At 37.2% G+C, this 12,141-nt stretch overlaps 1 protein-coding gene across 2 annotated transcripts in view; it reads right to left on the bottom strand.

The window, feature by feature from the left end:
- PDSS2 (decaprenyl diphosphate synthase subunit 2) overlaps positions 1-12,141 on the bottom strand; it is a 275,272-nt gene that overhangs the window by 66,283 nt on the left and 196,848 nt on the right. The gene's annotated exons all lie outside the window — the stretch shown is intronic.

Below are 12,141 nucleotides of genomic sequence, written 5' to 3'. Positions count from 1 at the left end.
ACTGTCAAATGGTTCAACCACAGAAACAGATAGGGTTTTATTAATGGAAATGACATTGAAGAAGATGTATTAACATCTGTTTATCACTGTACCTTAAGGACAGTGGTCCTTTCTATCTGACTAAATTCCTACATGTGTTTTCCTCTCCATTAGAATGTAAACTCTTGAGAAAATTGCTTTTCTGTTTGTATCTCAGCACTTAATACACTGTAAACTCTTAATAAATGCTCGTTCATTCACTCATTCGTTCATCGGTAATTAGTCCTTCTGCTCATTGTTTTCTGTTCACTAAGATATAGTAAATTTATATTCTGTGATGTTGCTTGATGCTTACTATGCCCTGCACTTTCTGATTCTCTTATAAAATGACAATGAAATAATAACAGTAATAAATAGCTAGTATTTATGTAGCACCTTAAGACTTGCAAAACATTTAATACTATTATCTCATCTTATACTCACAACCACTATGGGAGGTAGATGCTACTATAATCACCACTTTACAAGTAAGGAAACTGAAGCAGAGGTTAAGTGACTTGGCTAAGTTCACACAGGTAGCATCTGAGTAGGATCTGAACTCGGGTTTTCCTGAATCCAGACTCAGAGCTCCATCCATAGTGCCACCTAGTTTCCTCTGTCCTTTGTTTTAGAAGAAAGCATTTATGACACATTGTATAGAAGTGAGTTACTTGGATAGTTAACATACGTTTGCCTTTTTTCAATTCTCAACCCTTTGCCACTCCTTCCAACACACCTTGTGCCCTATTCTCCTATGCCTATCTTTGTACCAAAATCACTCACTACTGAAGTCTGTGATGACTTGGAGAGTTCTGTGACCGAATTCTTCCACCTCTGGAATGGTTATCGGTGTAGAAGCTGCAGCTATTCTCAGAGTAATCTTTTTGCTTATGCTCATCATACACACTACAAGATGAGATGACCAAGCGTCCCATGTTTCTTGTTGCCTGTAGGCACACAAGGAAACCAACTCCACCAATTTCTTCGTTGGTCTCTAAGAACATGGTGTGCAGACAGTCAGTGGCACACAAGATTCAGAAGTACCTCCCCACTAGGCTGAAAAGGCTTCAGATACAGTTAGTCAATCAGTGGACAACCCACTCATTCAGTCAAGAAGCATCATGGTAGGGGCAGCTAGGTGGCGCAGTGGAGAGAGCACCGGCCCTGAAGTCAGGAGGACCCGAGTTCAAATGCGGCCTCAGACCAAACACTTAACTGGGCAAGGCACTTAACCCCAATTGCCTAAAAATTAAAAAAAAAAAAGAAGCCTCATGTTAAATGTTTACTGTGTGCCAGGCACTGTGCTCATAAGGCTTGAGGCCCAGCCTAGTTGAATTCTGAGAGACTCCTCATTAGGTTAGCTGCAAAGTTAAGAATTTTTTGGCCTGAGTAAATCCTGAAGAACTTCCCTTAAGTTACAGAATTGCTATCTGCATCAGTGGAAGCAGCAACAAAACTGATGAAATCACAGATCTCTGAAATGTTTAGAATTTGTTGTTCAGTCATTTTCAGTTGTGTCCATTATGGCAAAGATACAAATGTTTGCCATTTCTTTCTCCAGCTCATTTTACAGATGAGGAAACTGAGGCAAACAGGGTTAAAATGACTTGTCCAGTGTCACCCAACTCTTAAGTGTCTGAGGCCAGATTTAAACTCAGGAAAATGAATCTTCCTAACCTCAGGCCTGGCACTCTATCCACAGTGCCACCTAGCTGCCCAATAGTTACTCTTTATTAGAGGCACAGTGAAAAGAAGGCTGGACTTGGAGTCAGATAGATCTGTCTCTGACCCATACTGTCTGTATCACCCTAGGTAAGTCACTTAATCTCTCAGTACTCTAAGCAACTCCAAGACTGTAAGTTGCAGAAAAATATGCCAACATATTAAAGAGCTCTGAAAACCAGTGAAATCACAGATCCAATCCCTTTCCCTAGTCTTTTAATCTTTTTTATATCATGGACCTGTTCTCAGAAAATGGTCTGTTATTACATTCATAATTGTTTTCGGGTTGTTTTTTTTTTGGAGATAATCTGGGTTAAGTGACTTGCCCAGGATCAAGCAGCTAGTAAGTATCTGAGGCCACATTTGAACTCAGGTCCTCCAGACTCCAGGGCTGGTTGTTCCATTCACCAAGCCACCTAGCTGCCCCTATTCATAGTCTTTTAAACAATTTAAATAAGCAAAGTATGAAAGAAGTATGATTTATTATTCATACTAAGTAAAATTAACTCTCTTTCAAGGTTGTTATGTGGTGCTGACTAATTATTTGTATAGCTCGCATCCAAATTCTGCACATATTTAAATTATTACTATCCCTCTTCCAACAAAACAAAACCTTACACCAATCTGACCTGTCCTGAACTTGACGGCCTAACTAATAAAAAACGGCTACATTTAGCAACCATAACTTTTCTATCTTTTCTTTATTTCCAGCAGCCTTCATTCACATCATGACCTTTTCTGATGCTAGTTGACGTTCCTCCATCTCATCTTTCACCTCATACTAAGTTTGCTTGTTTCTCTTCTCCTTTGAATCTAAATCATTCCTGAAGACAGCCACACAATAGGCTTTAATTCTGAACCAATTTCAACATTTTCATGTTCAATGGATGATTTAAGAGAGATTGTCTACTTCAAAGAAAAAAAGATGTCAGTAAAATTATAGGTATTTATCATTATCACCACCGCCATCATCAAAGTCTTGGATTTGTGACTGATGTTAGTGCTAACAGATGCCCAACAAGCAGTAAAACATGACACGGCATGTTTTATTAGCTCATTAATACATGCCTTGGGTATAATGTGAGGGACAAGGTTGTGAGTAAATGAACCAATAAAATATACCCTGGAGTATTTTAATGCTTTTATATAGCACTCAATGTTCACTTTTTAAATCTCTTAAAATCCATTTTTCATTTTTAAACATATCTATTCCGAAATTTTAACTTGGAAGAAAGAAAAATATATTTCTTTTATTTCCAAACTATCTGTGAAAACTTTAAATTTTAATTATCTTTCACTTCATAGAGTTAATTAAATCATGCATTCTTAGACCTCCTCTTCCATTCTGCTTGTACTCCCTTCTATGTTTTTTAATTGCTATATTTGTCAAGCAATGGCTATTATGTGATGTGCACAGAGAGAACAGTTTCGTACTCTGTACAGAGCCTTGAAGAGCAAGCCGCAAACCTTAGCCTACCATCAAAAGCCAGCCTCTCACATCACATGCTAGTTGTAGCCAGGGCTCAGGCCCCCAGCTTTCCTGGCCTGGTTCCCTAAGTCCCCCAACCATGAAACAAAGGTAGAAATGCTGTGCTTTCTCAGGGAAACAAATTTGAGTGAATTTGTAAGAATCTACTGTATTACGAGGGAGATGTATGTGTGAGTATATTTAGAAAAAAAGAGGGAGAGAGGAAATAAGGGCAGGGGGGGAGAAGAGTAGAAGGGAAAAATGAGAGGAGAGGCAGAAGCACAGAGGTGGATAGAAGAGATGGGGGAGAAAGGGCGTAAGAGAGGTTTTTTTTTCTTTTGTATTTTTATGTGCTCTAATTATTTTTTTTTAAAGAGAAAGCACTGTTTAGGGAGAACTGTACTGGAGTTAACAAATTACAGACACAAATAACAGGTTAAAAGAGACTTAACATGATGGAACTGAGTGAATGAAAACAGAAGTATTAAAATCAGGAATATACATCACAAACTACTTATGGGAGTGGGAGTCAGGAACAGTTGCTGAATTCATTTTATACTCTTATTTAATGTTCACTTCCACTGTCAACACCTTTGTTGAGGCCTATGATACTTCACACCTGGATTCCTTCAATATCATCTTAATTAGTCTTCTTATTTCCATCTTTGGTTCCCAAGCCATCGTATATATGACAATCTTATGAACAAATTTTCATTATGTTGAAAATATATGGTGGCTCTCTACATACCATATCAAATGCGAACTCTTCAATCTAGTGTTTAGGGCCTTAGCACAAGGCTATTCTGAACATATCAGGTTTTTGACAAAGGCTCACTGAATCTGAATTATTTTAGCTTACTGTCCTGATAGCTAAAAGTATTTAATAAGTCAATTTTATGTCACAGTTATTTGCATAGGCCACTATAATTCATATATATGACATATGCAGCAGGTTATGTAATAGATGCTAAGATAAATTACATATTTTTAATGTGACCATTAATATGCCTAATTAAAGAGATAATCAAGGAAACCACATTTTGCTAAAAGGTACCATCAACAATGAAGTAATATCAATACTAAATATATACACACCAAATGGCACAGCATCCAAATTCTTAAAGGAAAAGTTAAATGAGTTACAGGAAGAAACAGATAGTAAAACTATAGTAGTGGGGCATCTCAATTTATCCCTTTAAGAACTAGATAAATTTAACCATAAGATAAATAAGAAAGGAGTTGAGGAGTTATATAGACAAATATAATTTTATCAAAGTTAGATATGATAGACCTTTGGAGAAAACTGAATAGGAATAGAAAGGAGTACACTGTTTTCTTGGCTATACATGGCATCTTCACAAAAACTGACCTTGTATTAGGGCATAAAACCACACAAACAAATGCAGAAAAGCAGAAATATTAAATGCACCCCTTTTGGACTGTAATATAATTAAAATTACATTCAATACAGGGTCTTGGAGGTATAATCTAAAAATTAGTTGGAAAATAACATAATCTAAAGAATGAGTGGCTAAAAGAACAAATAATAGAAATATTGATAATTTCATTAAAGATAATGACAACAATGAGAAAACATACCGAAATTTGTGTGATGCAACCAAAGCAGTACTGAGTGGGAAATGTGTATCTCTAAACACTTACGTTAATAAAAGAGAGAAAGAGCAGATCAAGGAATTGGGCATATAATTAAAAAAAAAACTAGAAAAAGAATTTTAAAATTCCCAATTAAACACCAAAATAGAAATCTTGAAAATCAAAGAGAGAGTAATAAAATTGAAAGTAGAATATTAATTGTAGCATATTGTGACCAAATACATGTATTATCTCCAGAAACTAGAGACAGGAAGCATGGTGAAGAACATTAGGGTGAAGATCACAGAGACAGAAATGGAAGTGATATTTTCTGTGGACATCTATAGAAGTTTTCTCTCTTGTTAAAAACACAGAAATTAATAATTTAATAACTTGTCTTTATGATAACTTCATCTTTCAAAAGGCTAAGAAACCAATCTCTATTCTGGATCTGATTCCCACAAATGAGAATTAATTACTTTCTAGAAGAGAAATTTTATGATAAACTTTGGGAGAAATGACCATCCCATCTTAGAATTTGTTACAGAGGAGAGGGAAGTTTGATATAGTCTGACATGCACCCTAGATTTTGGGAGAATGGATTTCAAAAGGTTTAGCGAATTCATAGAATCATAGAATCTCATAAGTACAAAGGACCCCAGAAGCTCTCTGCCCAACTCATATCTGAAAAAAAAATACCTGCTACATTTAGCTTCATTCTGAAAAATTGAAGGGAAACACTAGAATAGGCCATTCCATTTTTATATAGCTTTAATATTTGGAAAATTGCTCTTATAGCTATCTGAAATGTGTACCTCTACAACTTTCAACTACTTGCTCTCTTTAAGGCTAAGCAGAATAAGCCCAATCTTTCTTTGCACACGAAGGTTTTTCAAATGCTTTGAGAAAACCACCACGTCTTTTCCCTCCCCACTCCCATACTAAGTATTCTCTTCTCTAAGCTAAATATTCCTGGTTCCTTCAAACAAGTCCTGGTATGGCATGGTCCCAAGTCTCCTCACCATCCTGGTCACCTTCTTCTACACGTGTTTCAGTTTTGTCAATATCCTTCCCGAAACGCAACGTACAGAATTGAACACAATACTCCAAACGCGGTCTGATCAGGTCAGAGTACAATGGGGATATAATCTTCCTTGTTCTGGACAGTATGATTTCTTAATACAGTATAAGATATTATTATGATGATTATTATTAGTGTTATGTCACCCTGTTTACTCATATTGAGCTTGCAGACCACCAAAATCCCCGAATCTTTCCCATGGCTACTATTTGTATAACCACAACTCTCAATCTGGTATTGTCCAGGTTATTTTTTTAAACTCAATTGCAGAACTTTACATTTATGCATATTAAATTTTATCTTACTCTATTTGGCTCTTCATCTTGAACTATTTAAAATCTTTTTGGATCCTGTCTCAATCAACCAACAAATTAACTGTGCACTGTTAACATTGCTGAACTAAAGACAACAGCACCAAGGGCAGATCCTTGCATCATTTCCCCTATAGACTTCTCTTCAAGTTGACATCAACAGAGGAGATGAATGCTCTCCATATAACACTGTTCTTTCAGTTTCCAAGTAGAAATTACATGCTGTTCTCTGGCTCCAGATTCTGAGCTTCACTGGGATGTAACATCAGGAAGCTAAAGATCTTTGGATTGGACTCTTTGGGTCAAGCCATGCAATGAGCAATTCTACAGACTGAATGAATAGCAACTGCCCAAATAGTTTTCTACAAAATTTTGGCTTTTCCACGTCAGAGAAGCAAGTTCCTCAAATCTGTACATCTCAGGTGCATTTTTATATGACCATCCTTTTAAGTACCCCTGACATATTTTATGCTAATCTTTCCTTTCCAAAATGTTTCTGTCAACCTGAGGCACCCACCCTCAAGCCTTTCACAAGGGAACTCAGCTCAAGAGAATGGGTATTTATCAAAAATTAAATTGTAGATTCACAAAGAGAATTCTGATGAGAAGGAAAAGAAGGATTTGTATAATAAGATCATAGGGAACTAGTCAACCAATCAACCCAATTTCTAAAAACATTATAGATAGAAACAAGGGCAGACAATAGAGAGGAATACAAATATGTAGTGCAATACTCTAAACAGTCTCTGAAGGAAGGAAAAGCAGTTATTAAACACCTACTACATGCCAGGCACTATGTTAAGACCTTTACAAGTATTCTCACTAGATTTCAGGAGGGCAAAGTCCTTAAATGAACCGTGGAAAGTATGGGAAGCTAAGGGACCAGTGATTTTCAGAGCTCAAGGGATCTCAGCATCCATTCAGTCCAACCTCAAAATTTTGGGCTTATGCAGACCACATTCAATATCAGGTAACTTCTCTTTAATATAATCAGTATATGTTTTATACAACCTCAACCCTTTGACCTCCATTGGGGATTGGGCTAAGCGATGATGGCATGTCTCTATCTGGGAACTTCTAAATGGGGCCCATTTTTCCATCTCCTCTGGGGTATCTGAGTCAGTCCACCAGTCAGCAGCCAAGGCTACCAATATACATTTGTAATATAATGTCCACTTATTACAAGCATATATGGACATAAATGGGTTTTGCCTCCAAAGGTAACAGAGCCATTCTTTCCCTCTTTTCCCAAAGGGGGTCAGACCCATTCTACCTCTCACAAACTAATTTATAACAACAAAAAGGGAAGTCACAATAGCATAGAAGGAGTTGGAGAACTTCTATGATGCTACAAGCTGCATGTACTTCATGGTCTGCTTCCCCTACCATCTCATCCTTCTTGCTCTGGCTTCTATATTCTTGGTCTATATGTCTGGATAAGATTGTTTTTAGTTATCTCTGCTCTTCTTCAATCAGCATCTGCTGCTTTAGACCCAGGGAATTATGAGGAGTAAGCCGTTTTCTACTCCTCTCTTTCTCAACCATGCACATTCATTTTATAAAAATGTGCATATAAATAATGAAAAAAAATTATGTACAACTCAATGTGCTTCTCTTTTTGCCACAGTGGGCAGGAAATTAGAGTAAGAAAATCAGTTCAATCATGACAACCATCTAATTTCTGGTTCCTGGTGACATCTACTCCCCTATATTTCTTCTATATGGTCTCTGTCTCATTTTCTCTCTCACTGTCTCATCTGTGTTATGCTTAAATCATAAGTTGTCTCATGTCTTTTTTGAATAAAGGAAGTACAAATCCAAATGCCCAGAAATTAATATGTCCAACAAGACAGTAATAATATTTCTATTAGATAGTAAGGACTATCCAATATTTTCAGGAACTCCAACCTGAAGTAAATCTTTTTTTACGCAATATTTCTCATCTTCTTGAGATTTAGGCTTAACCTAAGGTAGGAAAGTAGTCCTGCTGTTTATTGCCTCAAATACAAAGAATATGAGTGTTAGCAAAGTATCTCATTAAGACAGATTTCCTTCCTTAACTTTTCCTAGAGCACTTTGGAACTTCTTAATTTTCCCCTATCAAATCTACCTTGTTAAACTGTATTATACTTGCTTATGGATCCTATGTCCTATTAGATTATAAATTCCTTGGGGCAAACACAGCATAATCTTTCATCTTTGTATTACAGTGACTTTCACACAGCAGGTAATGAATAAATACCTGTTACAGTGAATTGGGGGTTCTTAAAAAAGGAAATAGGAATGAGTGGGATTACAAATGACAACAAGAAAGCCAGAAGAAGGCATATCTGAAAAATAATTCCTTACATATCCTCTCTGTCAGATTGTCAAATGGAAAAACTGCAAAAAACCTGGGAGGAAAGAGGGAATAAGGTCATCTAGTCCAACCCCCTTATTTTTACAGATGAGGAAAATTCAGGCTTACCCAAGGTCAAATAGGTAAGTGACCATCAGAGTTAGAACCCACCTCCTCTCCAAACCCAGTGTTCTTCCCACAAAGAAAAGGTGCAAATGAAAGCTTAAGTGTTCAATAATGTAATGGTACCAGACTCATAGATTGAAAAGCAGGCGTGGTTCAACCCATGGAATGAAGTCTTCCCTGAGGTGGCCTGGTGACTAAAAGGGGGCTCTAGGGAGAGAAGAACATACTGACAGAAAAGCAGCACTGAATATACAGCCTATTTAGGGCAGTATGTCAAAATGGAGCAGGAGCAAGGCCTGCTATAAGTGACCCTCTTTTCTTCATAAATGAGAAACTGGATTAGACAGTAAACATTGAGGCAGAAGCAGAGTTCTGCCTGACACACAGTAGGTGCTTAAATAAATGCTTCTTGATTGGTCATAATAGAAATGAATAAGCCCAATTACTTTTCTAAAGTAGCAGGAAGGCCTTTCTCCGTGATTTTTGAGAATATACCATAACTTGTCATCTCATCTCATTCAGCTACAATTTTCTCAACTTCAAAATGAAGAATTAGCTTAGATGATCTAGTTCTAACATTTTAGGGGACACATGCACAAATCCTCAGAAAAAGATTTAAAAACATTTCAAGTAAATATGCCAAGGATAATATCAGAGAAGAGGAAATACAGCCTGACCTTTGAAACCCAATCTCCTAGTGAACCTTTAGATTTTGAGATGGTTAACTACAAGATTGGAAGTCAATCCTTACTCAATCTTCTGCGCAGGCCTTTGGGCACTGAGCATTGTAGTGGGACTCAATAATGCTTAATAGATGCCACCTAGGTCTGTAGGGGGCATTAGTTGGTTAAACTGTTAAACTCTTTAACTGTTAAACCTGTTTGATTTTATATCTTCTAGTTGAGAAATGAAATGAAAGAAAAAAACTCCAAAGTGACTAAAATAGGGATGAGAATTAACCCTTTTTCTAGCTCTAGTTTGGTAATATAATACATCAGTTGGTTGCTTTATGATGTGCACAAGTAGGGAAAAAATTGAATACTTGCAGATATTGCATATACTTGCAATGAGATTCAAAAGAAATTTTAAAAAAAACAAGAGTTAGTTTATAAATGGCTGTGAGAGTAGAAAGAATGCTGTTGGAGTGGAAATGTTGCTAAATTTATGAGAATGGGAATGACCACATCCCTGGTGTTATTAGAAACTGAGGAAAACAGTATATATAGTTGGTCTTATGAGCAGGTACCATTATTATAAAACATTATCTCCCTGTTTAATATACTTATTTCTTCAATGAAATTACCCTATAAACTAGCAACTATGGGGTTGTGGAGCAATCTTTAAATATGTATAAAAGCAAAGAGAACTGAAGTCCCTAAATTATTCTGTCCATTTAACAAGAACAAGAATTTATTTGTACTCTGTAGAGAGATTAAGTCTTACTAATATAGATCTATATTATTAATATATTACTAATTACTAATATAGGTCTATATTAGTAAGACCTATACTCAGAAATGATGAAACCAGATTTTGAAGGAAAATTAAATAAATCTGTTGCAGCCTACGTACTTGGTCTTTTTTGGAGTAGGATATGATTTTGGTTTGTATCCACAGTGACAATACTTTTATCTAGTTAATCAAGCCCTGGCCTTTTAGATACCATTCTACTGAAAGCTATTTTTGTACTGCTCAAGCTTCTTCATTATTGCATCATGTTACCAAAGAGGAACAAAACACCATGGTAGCCACTTAACCCCTAGAGAGACAGAAAGGTTTGCAGCTTATTTTAAATCACAAAGCAATTCTTTTGTGTACTGACTTGGCCCAAGGCTAAGGAGGTAGTGCAACTGCTGGCAACGAGGCACTACTGGCTTCCCACAAGACCTCCATCTCTGGGCTGCTTTACAATCATGCCAGAACAGGAAAACTGTGAAGCCACTCTGATGTGGGGACACTGTTCATCCCTCTCTGCTTCTCAGAGGGTCGTCCTGCCAAGTCAAAAGAAACCAGATTCTGAAGAACTGTTGCAATGGCAAACATACTCAGAGAGAGCCAGAGATTTCTTGGTAGGGAAGGAAATGTGGTTAACCTTAATTGGACCTGGGGTGCAAATGGAGGTACCAAGAAGCACTCCCACTGCTGCAACTGAACTACGAGCTTTCTTTCCTCTCCTCCCCTACGTTCTGCCTAAATGGTTTGGCTTTGTTCAGAAATTCAGTTGGCCTGAAAAGAGGTATTTCTTCGGTTCTGAAGAAGAGTGCAGAAAGGGTATATTATGGTAAATGTGATGCTATGGCTTTTTAAAGTGGGAATTTAGTATTAATAAAAGTTGTCAGACCAGTGTTCTCTAAGCTGTGCCTCATTTATCATCAATGATACTGAAAAGTTCTACAACTTTTCTTTCCCTTCACCAGTTCTTTCTTTCCAACCTCCGACAGAGGGAAGGAATCTGCATTAGTTACAGTGGTTGAATGATTTTTTTTCTTTAAATCAAGAAATTATCTTAAGGTTAACAATAACATTTTTTGGGGGAGGGGAAGGTCACTGGGTTTAAGTGACTTGCCCAGAGTCACACAGCTAGTACCTGTTGGAGGCCCAACTTGAACTCAGGTCTTCCTGATTCCAGGGCCAGTGTTATTTCCACTGCACCACCTAGCTGCCCCAAGAGTAACACTTTAATTCGAAAACTGCCTGAGACTTCACTCCACATCCTAGGCGGGCACATATGTATTATATGTAATCTTTTTATCTAACTGAGGTAGCTCTTGAGGAAATCCTTGTAAAGATTACTACCTAAGACCCATAACTCTAAAGACTGAAGTTCTCAGTCCACAAAATAGGCACTCAGGATCACATGAGCTGTCAATAAAGGCCTCATAAAGTCACCTATGAAGTGACTACTAGAAAAGAACTAGACTAAGAATATAAGTTTTGCAAGTCACAGCCAAGGGGTTCTCTTCTAGACCATTTCCTCCTAAAACACTTTAGGCCTAACACCCTTGAAGTACATTTTTCTCCCTCCCAGCTGCCCCTATCCCCAGCAGAGACTGCTTGGTGCTTGGGTGATGGCTATCCTAACAAATGAACCTGGGCCGAATGTTAGCAGGTGACCAAAACAACACAATTCTGTAGCCCTATAATAAGTGTCTAGACTCTCCAAAGTGTACAAAGGGTATACCTTTAACATTTATATTTCTTAATGACTTGCTCATCTCATGGAATTTCACTTCCATTACAATTCTCTCTCTCTCTCTCTCTCTCTCTCTCTCTCTCTCTCTCTCTCTCTCTCTCTCTCTCTCTCTCAATCTCTCTCTCTCAAGGTCAAAGAGCTTAATATCTGCACACATGCAGTCTCTTGCCAATTTTTAGTTAGTGACATGGTACTATTAGGTAAGATGCACAAGTTAGAATAATGAGGCTCTAAGAGGAATCCCTTATTACATACATAAAATGTTAAACGATGACTGTGGTAAATGAAGCA

The sequence above is a fragment of the Phascolarctos cinereus genome, unplaced genomic scaffold, assembly GCF_003287225.1.
Source record: "Phascolarctos cinereus isolate Bilbo 61053 unplaced genomic scaffold, phaCin_HiC Scaffold_5;HRSCAF=322, whole genome shotgun sequence".
In the NCBI taxonomy this organism is placed as follows: domain Eukaryota; kingdom Metazoa; phylum Chordata; class Mammalia; order Diprotodontia; family Phascolarctidae; genus Phascolarctos; species Phascolarctos cinereus.
The sequence above is the reverse complement of the archived record's forward strand: the minus strand, read 5'-3'. Positions and strand labels throughout refer to the sequence as shown.